The sequence below is a fragment of the Nicotiana sylvestris genome, chromosome 2 (genome assembly GCF_000393655.2).
Source record: "Nicotiana sylvestris chromosome 2, ASM39365v2, whole genome shotgun sequence".
In the NCBI taxonomy this organism is placed as follows: domain Eukaryota; kingdom Viridiplantae; phylum Streptophyta; class Magnoliopsida; order Solanales; family Solanaceae; genus Nicotiana; species Nicotiana sylvestris.
The window spans coordinates 34,387,498-34,394,949 of NC_091058.1; positions in this window are offsets into that span (position 1 = coordinate 34,387,498).

Consider the following 7,452-nt stretch of genomic DNA (forward strand, 5'->3'; position numbering starts at 1 on the left):
CCCCGTATTAAGTAAAACGCCCTATCTCACGCCCTCGCCTTTTAAAACATTGGCATGTATCACTCCTAATTTAACTCAACAAAATCAATTCTACATAAATTTTACTACTACTGTGTTATATTCCATATATTCGCGTGACTGTATTTATAAATACAATGAGGTAATCATGAAATATGGTGTATACTGTTCTACTCAATTCAACTGTATACATTGTATTCAATTTACAAATATTCATTATTCACTATTATACATTGTATTCAATTCAGCGTATTCAATTCGACTGTATTCAAATAACGAAAAATTACAAAACACAGTGATATTCGGCTATATTAAAAAAGACAGACCTTTGGAATACATAATAACATGCGAAAAAATAATGTATTTATATAAAAATATAATATATTTGAGTGTATTTGTATAAAATATAATGTATTTGTATCATTGTATGTGATTAAATTAGCAAAGAAGAGAAGAAAGTTCGTCGGAGATGACTTTTTTCGGGCAAGCAAAATACTGTATACATTGTATTAAAACTAAAAATAGAGACGAAAAACCTGGCCCTCAAATCTTCTCCAACGTAGCCACGGTCAGATCTGTTCGCTAAGAGAAAGAGCCAATAGCGGATGATGACGCCAGCAATCAAAATTGAGTGCTTTAGTAAATATACCTCGTGTAACCCTATTCAGAATTGTTGAATCCGCCATTGAAGATTAAAATTGGAGTTTCTTCCTAAAACCCTAACAATGGCGAAAATTAAAAAAAGAGTAAAGAGAAAAAGAAGAATGGCAGAATAATTTGGCGTGAACCGGCCAAAAGGTTTACCAATTAGCACGAACTTTTGGAGCAAAAATATTGAGGATCAATTCTAAAAAATTTATTCATAAAATCTTGTTGTGTGAGAGAGAGAATGTGGAGAGAGAAAGAAGAAAAATGTTGATGTGATTTGAGAGAGAACATGTGTTAACTGAAAGAAAGAGATTGAAAAAATATAAATAGCGTATTTCACACCTCAGCGGTGGTGTATACAATAAATACCTATTTTGTTATAAAATATAAAAGATAGCTATAGATAATAATATTTTAAAATAATTTTAGTTTATATTAAATAGGGTGTATTAATTTGTTATATGAGGTAAAAGGAATGCATGCAACTGAACAGTTTAAAAGGATGCCCTCGCATTTTTCGTAGAAATGGCGTGGGGTAGCCACTGTTTAAGCTGGTATTTGCTTTTTATCCAGCATTTTTAATGCTAAGCAATAGTAGCCACTAGTCTATTAAAATTAATATGAAAAGACTGTGTTAACCTTTCCTTCCCAAACGGAAATACACCGATGCATTCAAAACATAAAAACTTCGTATTCTCTAGTGTTCTCTTGGTACAAATCGCTGCTATTTCGAAGAATGTTAGAAATGGACCTCAGTGGACTTTTTTCGGATATGGTATTTTATGGGAGCTTTCGTAAAAAATTTATATCCGTCTCTACTTTTTTGTTTAAAATTTGGTTGACGTTGAAGCTATTATGCTTCTGCTATTTCTCTTGTGGCAGAATCGGTGTGCTGATTATTTTTCTTTCTAGTGAGTCTAATGTAATAGGGTTTATTTGATCTTAGCTCCTTGAGTTTATTTTTAGATCTAAAAGTTGCGAAAATAAGAAAAAGAGTGATGAGTAAACAGGAAATGCAATTCCTTCCCAGAAGTTAAGGACATGTAGTCCTGAAGTCCTAAAGTTAAATTCAAAAGTTAAGGACATGGTCCTCAACTTAGAGTTTCAAGTTCAAAAGTTAAGGAAATGTAGTCTTGAATTCCTAAAGTTAAGTTCAATAGTTAAGGACACAAGTTCAAAAGTTAAGGACATGCAGTCCTTAACTTACAGTTACAAGTTCAAAAGTTAAGGACAGACAGACCTTAACTTACAGTTACAAGTTCAATAGTTAAGGACAATAGGTCCTTAACTTTGATTTCCAAGTTCAAAAGTTAAGGACAGACAGTCCTTAACTTATAGTTACACGTTCAAAAGTTAAGAACAAACAGTCCTTAACTTACAGTTACAAGTTCAAAAGTTAAGGACAATAGGTCCTTAACTTTGACTTACAAGTTCAAAAGTTAAGGACGCTTGGTCTTGAAGTTTGAGTTCCAAGTTCAAATGTTAAGAACATGTAGCCTTGAAGTCATGAACTTAGAGTTCCAAGTTCAAAAGTTAAGGGCATGTAGTCTTGAAGTCCTGAACTTAGAGCTACAGGTTCAAAAGTTAAGGGCATGTAGTGCTGAAGTCCTGAACTTAGAGTTCCATGTTCAAAAGTTAAGGACATATAGTCCTGAAGTCCTGAAGTTAAGTATAAAAGTTAAGGACATGAGCAAAAGGGTATTTTCGTCTGGGCAACTAAAGTTTATTAAAGCAGTGGCTAAAGATTTAAGACATTTTAAACGATGGCTTAAAAGTAAATACATATGTTATTAGCGGCCAACCGTGCACTTCTCCCGCATTTTTCATCTGAATCCAAAACTGTCAAAATAGCATGGTATAGCGGACCGATCAATCAAAAATAGCCACCGTTTACGAAGTCAATAAAAAATAGCCACTATTTTACTATAACAGAGACCGATCCCGTATAATATACTGGAGTTTGGGTGCATTTGTGTACGAACTCCAGCATATTATGCTGGACCGGTATAGTTTGCTGACTCCAGTATAATATACGGGAGATTGGAGCATCGGTGCTCCAAACTCCAGTATAGTATACTGGACAATTATACTTGCTGGAACTCCAGTATATTATGCTGGAGTTCTAGTATAATTATGCTGGAACTCCAGTATAATATGCTGGAGTTCCAACATACTATCCTGGAACTCCAGTATAATATGCTGGAGTTCAAGCATATTTGTGCTGGAACTCTAGTATAATATACTGACATATTTTCCGGGTTTTGAACAGTGTTTTCGCTCAGATTTTTCTTTACATGAAAAGTGGCTAAATTTCGATTACAATAAAATTGGGCTATTTTTGAACGACCAGTTGTAAATCTGGCTATTTTTAAATTTCTCCCTCCAAAACTAGATGTCATCTCATGGTCCATGTTGTACTTAACTTTGGGCCTTCGGTCTTTATTTGAGGGGATTTTTATATCCCTATACCACATATGAAATCTTATTACCCTCAATGTTTAAGGTTTGATTTAATTACAAACCCGTATACCAAATTACCAATTCTATACCATATTTAATTAAGGGTCTAATTAATGGGCTGTTTTTACTCCTTAATTAAAGGTATCCATTTCTAATTAATGGGCAGTTTTTACTCCTTAATTAAAGGTATCCATATATCTCACGTTTCTCTCTCCTTACCCCTCACCCTCTCACCCACGTTTTTACCCATACCCCACATTCTTTTTACCATTTTCCCTCTTGTGTAAGTAAACAAAATTCCCTCTTTCTGGAAAATGATTTGTTTGAATTCCGTTTCGACGTCACCTGGTCGAAAGGTTGCAGGCATCACCATCGTGGCCATCAAGATTGCAGGCATCACCATCGTGGCCATCAAGTGTCATAAAACAACATGGGCGATATGTTAGTGTCGATCCAATTTAATGGGAAAAGACGTGATAATAAATCACTTCTAAACTTCTTCTCATATTTCTTGATTGGAATGTGATGAATTGCTTTTTTTGGCAGCTTTTATTTGTAGTATTTTGTAGAAATTTTGTAGATGAAGAGCCAATTGTAGAAATGTGACATCCACAATTAATCTGCAAATTGTCTGCAAAATTTTACAAAAACTACAAATTAATTACATTTAACCTACATTATAACTACAATCTGGAAACAATTTACACATGGAAGTTCTTCAAGTTGGAATTGGCCACAACTACATTTCTTGTTTTCTAGACACACAATGTACCACTTCACACCATCCAACACAGTATGTATATGATCTGTTGAAGCCCTCACCTACATTTTCAGAACAAACACAAAAAAAAAACATTTACAATATTAAAAATATAGTATCTACAATATATTTACATTTTATCTACAATTCATCTACAAATTAACTACAAACTATAAGTAAACTACAATTTGCCTACAATTTATCTAAAATCTGGAGACACTCTATATTAAAATATTTTTTTCCTGCATCAAATAAAGAAATTGTAGTCAAATTGTAGATATATGTAGTAAATTTTTAGATAATATCATAAAACTAAGAAGACCTATTGCTATTATTTTTTTCTTCTTATTTTTGTTGTTCTTTACAAGCTTTAAGTTATTATCATTGACTTCATTTTGATCTTAGCCTTGAAGATGTTGAAGGGGTTGATCAGTTGCGATGGGAGGATCAGTAGAAGATAAGGGTATATGTAGAGGGTGGTGGATCATGATCCTCAAACACCCCTAATCCTGCTACAACGGAACTTGGTATTGAAGTCTCTCAAACCTCCCGTGATAGAAGAAACGAGGAAGAAAAGATTTTTTCAACTTTGAGTTGTTGAAACTTGAAAATTTGAATTGTTCGTTCTTTTGTTTTTCGAGAATTTGATTTGTAGTTCTGGAGAAAAATACGCAGATGAGAAATCTCCTTTCCCTTTTTAAAAATTGAATTTAATGTAGAATCAATTAACACCAAGATTCTCTCCTTAATTTTAGGGAATATTCTGCTCTTTTAATGCCTAATAGTCGAATGGTACAAAATTTGTAGGCAAAACGTGGACTGGGCGGGTAATTAACAAACAATGCATATTTTTTATAATAAGGTTTCATATATGGTATAGTTAGAAAAAAATCCCTTATTTGAGCCCTAGGCCTATGAGACCGAAAAAGTGTATCATATGAAACCTGGCTTTCATCAATTTATTGAGTAATACTAGTGTAATACACATGTTATTTGCTTATTTATAAGCAGTTTGGCTTTGCAATATCGGGCAACAACATTAGTAATTTAACTTTCATTTCATTTATCTTTTTTTTTTTTTTTTTTTTTTTATGTGAAAGAGTAAGTGGATTTAGTACTTTTATACTTTGTCGGACGAAAAGGGGTGAGATGCATAAATAAACATTTTTAGCAATGTTTTAAAAGACGGGGCATGAGGCAATGCGTTTTAACTCTGACGAGACGAGGCGTAAGCCCTAAGATATGGGGCGTAAGTTCCACAAATCTTTAAATTTTACTAATATCAAGAATTTTAAGATAGTATAAAATAAAAAATAATTATAAAAGTTACATTAACATCACAAATTAAAACAAATAATCTATTTAAAATATTTATAAAATAATTCAACTATGAATAATACAAAGAGTATGACATATATCATAATATGCAAATTAGCTTCAATGTCGTTACAACTCAAACATCAAAAGTAATGTATTCGATACGAAAGTTTATCTGTATCTCTTAAGGAGTAATAAATCTTGAAAGAATTCTGAGTTCTATTTGAAAGAGAATTTATATAAAAACATAATTCACAATTTAAATATGATTCTCTAGCATCATTTATTTTTAAGTTTCAACAACTTAATAAAGTGACACATAATTCACCATAAAATACCATGATAACTAATTATTTATAAATAGTTACTAGCTAATACTGAGCTATTAAATTAATAAGTATTGTATCTCGTAAACGTGAAAAAAATAATATTTTAAAAAATAATTATAAAAAAAATTATAGACTATTATATAGTAAAGACATAACAAAAGTTAATAAATAAATACTTTAAATGAAAGATTTATGATTAAGAAAAAAGTAATTTTGAATAATCAACAATTTATTAAGAGAATTTGAGGATTTACAAGGTTAGTTACATACAATGGCATAAAGTTCTATTAGGCGAGCCCAACAAACTGAGCGTTGGACGTGTTCGGGGCGTAAGCCCCGATGGCCGAGGCGTAAGTCTCACGGAACTAAGCCCCACACATAAACCCAGGGGCGTTTTACGAGTGCTCCGCCCCGGGCCGAGCCCCCGACGAGTCTCAGTTCTACCTTTTAAAACGAAATTTTTTAGGACCCTTATTTAAATAATAGTCGAGATTTATAAAATGTTTAAAGTTTAGCAGCCTCAATCAACTTTGAACATGGAGTTTTATAGTCGGGTTTTGGCTGAACTCAACTTCAAACCCGTAAGTCTGAATTTGAATTTTGGCATTTAAAATATCAGACTTTTGGGTATGAAATTAGGTTTTGACGGAGTTCACCTTCAAACTTTAGGTCATAAAAAAGAAGCAGGTAATAATAACAACAGTGGCAGGTTCGGTCTAATTTTTTTCCAAAGTTGGCTAATGAATATGTTTTAAATAGGAGTGCTACAAGCGGCTATTTGGTATCATTTTCTAGGATTGCTATGAGTAAAAGAATGTCTCTTCATGCTAAGAATTGAATTTTCATTGGTCTAACATTTGAACCACCATACACGAATTGAACTCTCGATGAGATCATGATCTTTGTTTTTTATGGGTGTTCTTAGCTTATCATTTTGTATGTGTGTGAGACAGTGTCACGACCCTGGTTCGCCCTCCGTGAATCATCGTGACAGCACCTAGTTTCTACGACTAGGTAAGCCTAACTTTGCAGAAGATAACCAAACTTGCGGAAGTAAAGCAATTTAAAACAGAAATAAAGCAATAATAGTGTGTAAATGTGCCGCTCGGCATACACCATGTTTAACTCTCAACACCAAACATAAATCCAAGACCCAAAAACCCATGAATCGCAAGCTAATGAAAGAAATACTACATGGCTCTAGCTCCGAAATTTCTAATAAAGAACAGAAAAGTACAGAAGGGCTAAATACTAAAGGCATGAATAGAAAAAACTCCTTGGTCTGCGGATGCGGCAAATGTACCTCGGAGTCTCTAAGCAGTCGCCTCTCTCAATGATAGTAGGCCTGATCAGCAGTACCTGGATCTGCACATGAAAAACATGCACAGAAGGGGCATGAGTACACCACAGCGGTACTCAGTAAGTGCCAAGCCTAACCTCGGTTGGGTAGTGACGAAGAAGGCCAGGGCCCTACTGAGGTTAAATACAATATAAGGGTTAACTGTGTAGAATAAAATAGTATAAATAAGTGCAATAGTAAGAAATAACATAGAATTGACAAAACAACAACAACTAGAACAGAGACGACACAAGCCACGGAAAGGATTACAGCTCCACACGAAGATAACAACCCGGAGCACCTTCCAGGATACCGTCCTGTAGTCCCAATTACAACTGTCCAGTGGATCTCCCGGAATACCGTCCCGTAGTCCATCATATATATGTCCGAAGGATCTCTCGGTATCCCGTCCCGTAATCCAACTATCAATGCGCGATGATCTACCGGAATCTCGATCTGTAGTCCCAAATGTAAATATCCAGTACTGGAGGAATCTACCGGGTGCATTCCCGTAGTTCCATATAATTGTGCAGGGGGATCTACCGGGAATCTAACCCGTAGTCCCAAAGTAAATATGCAGG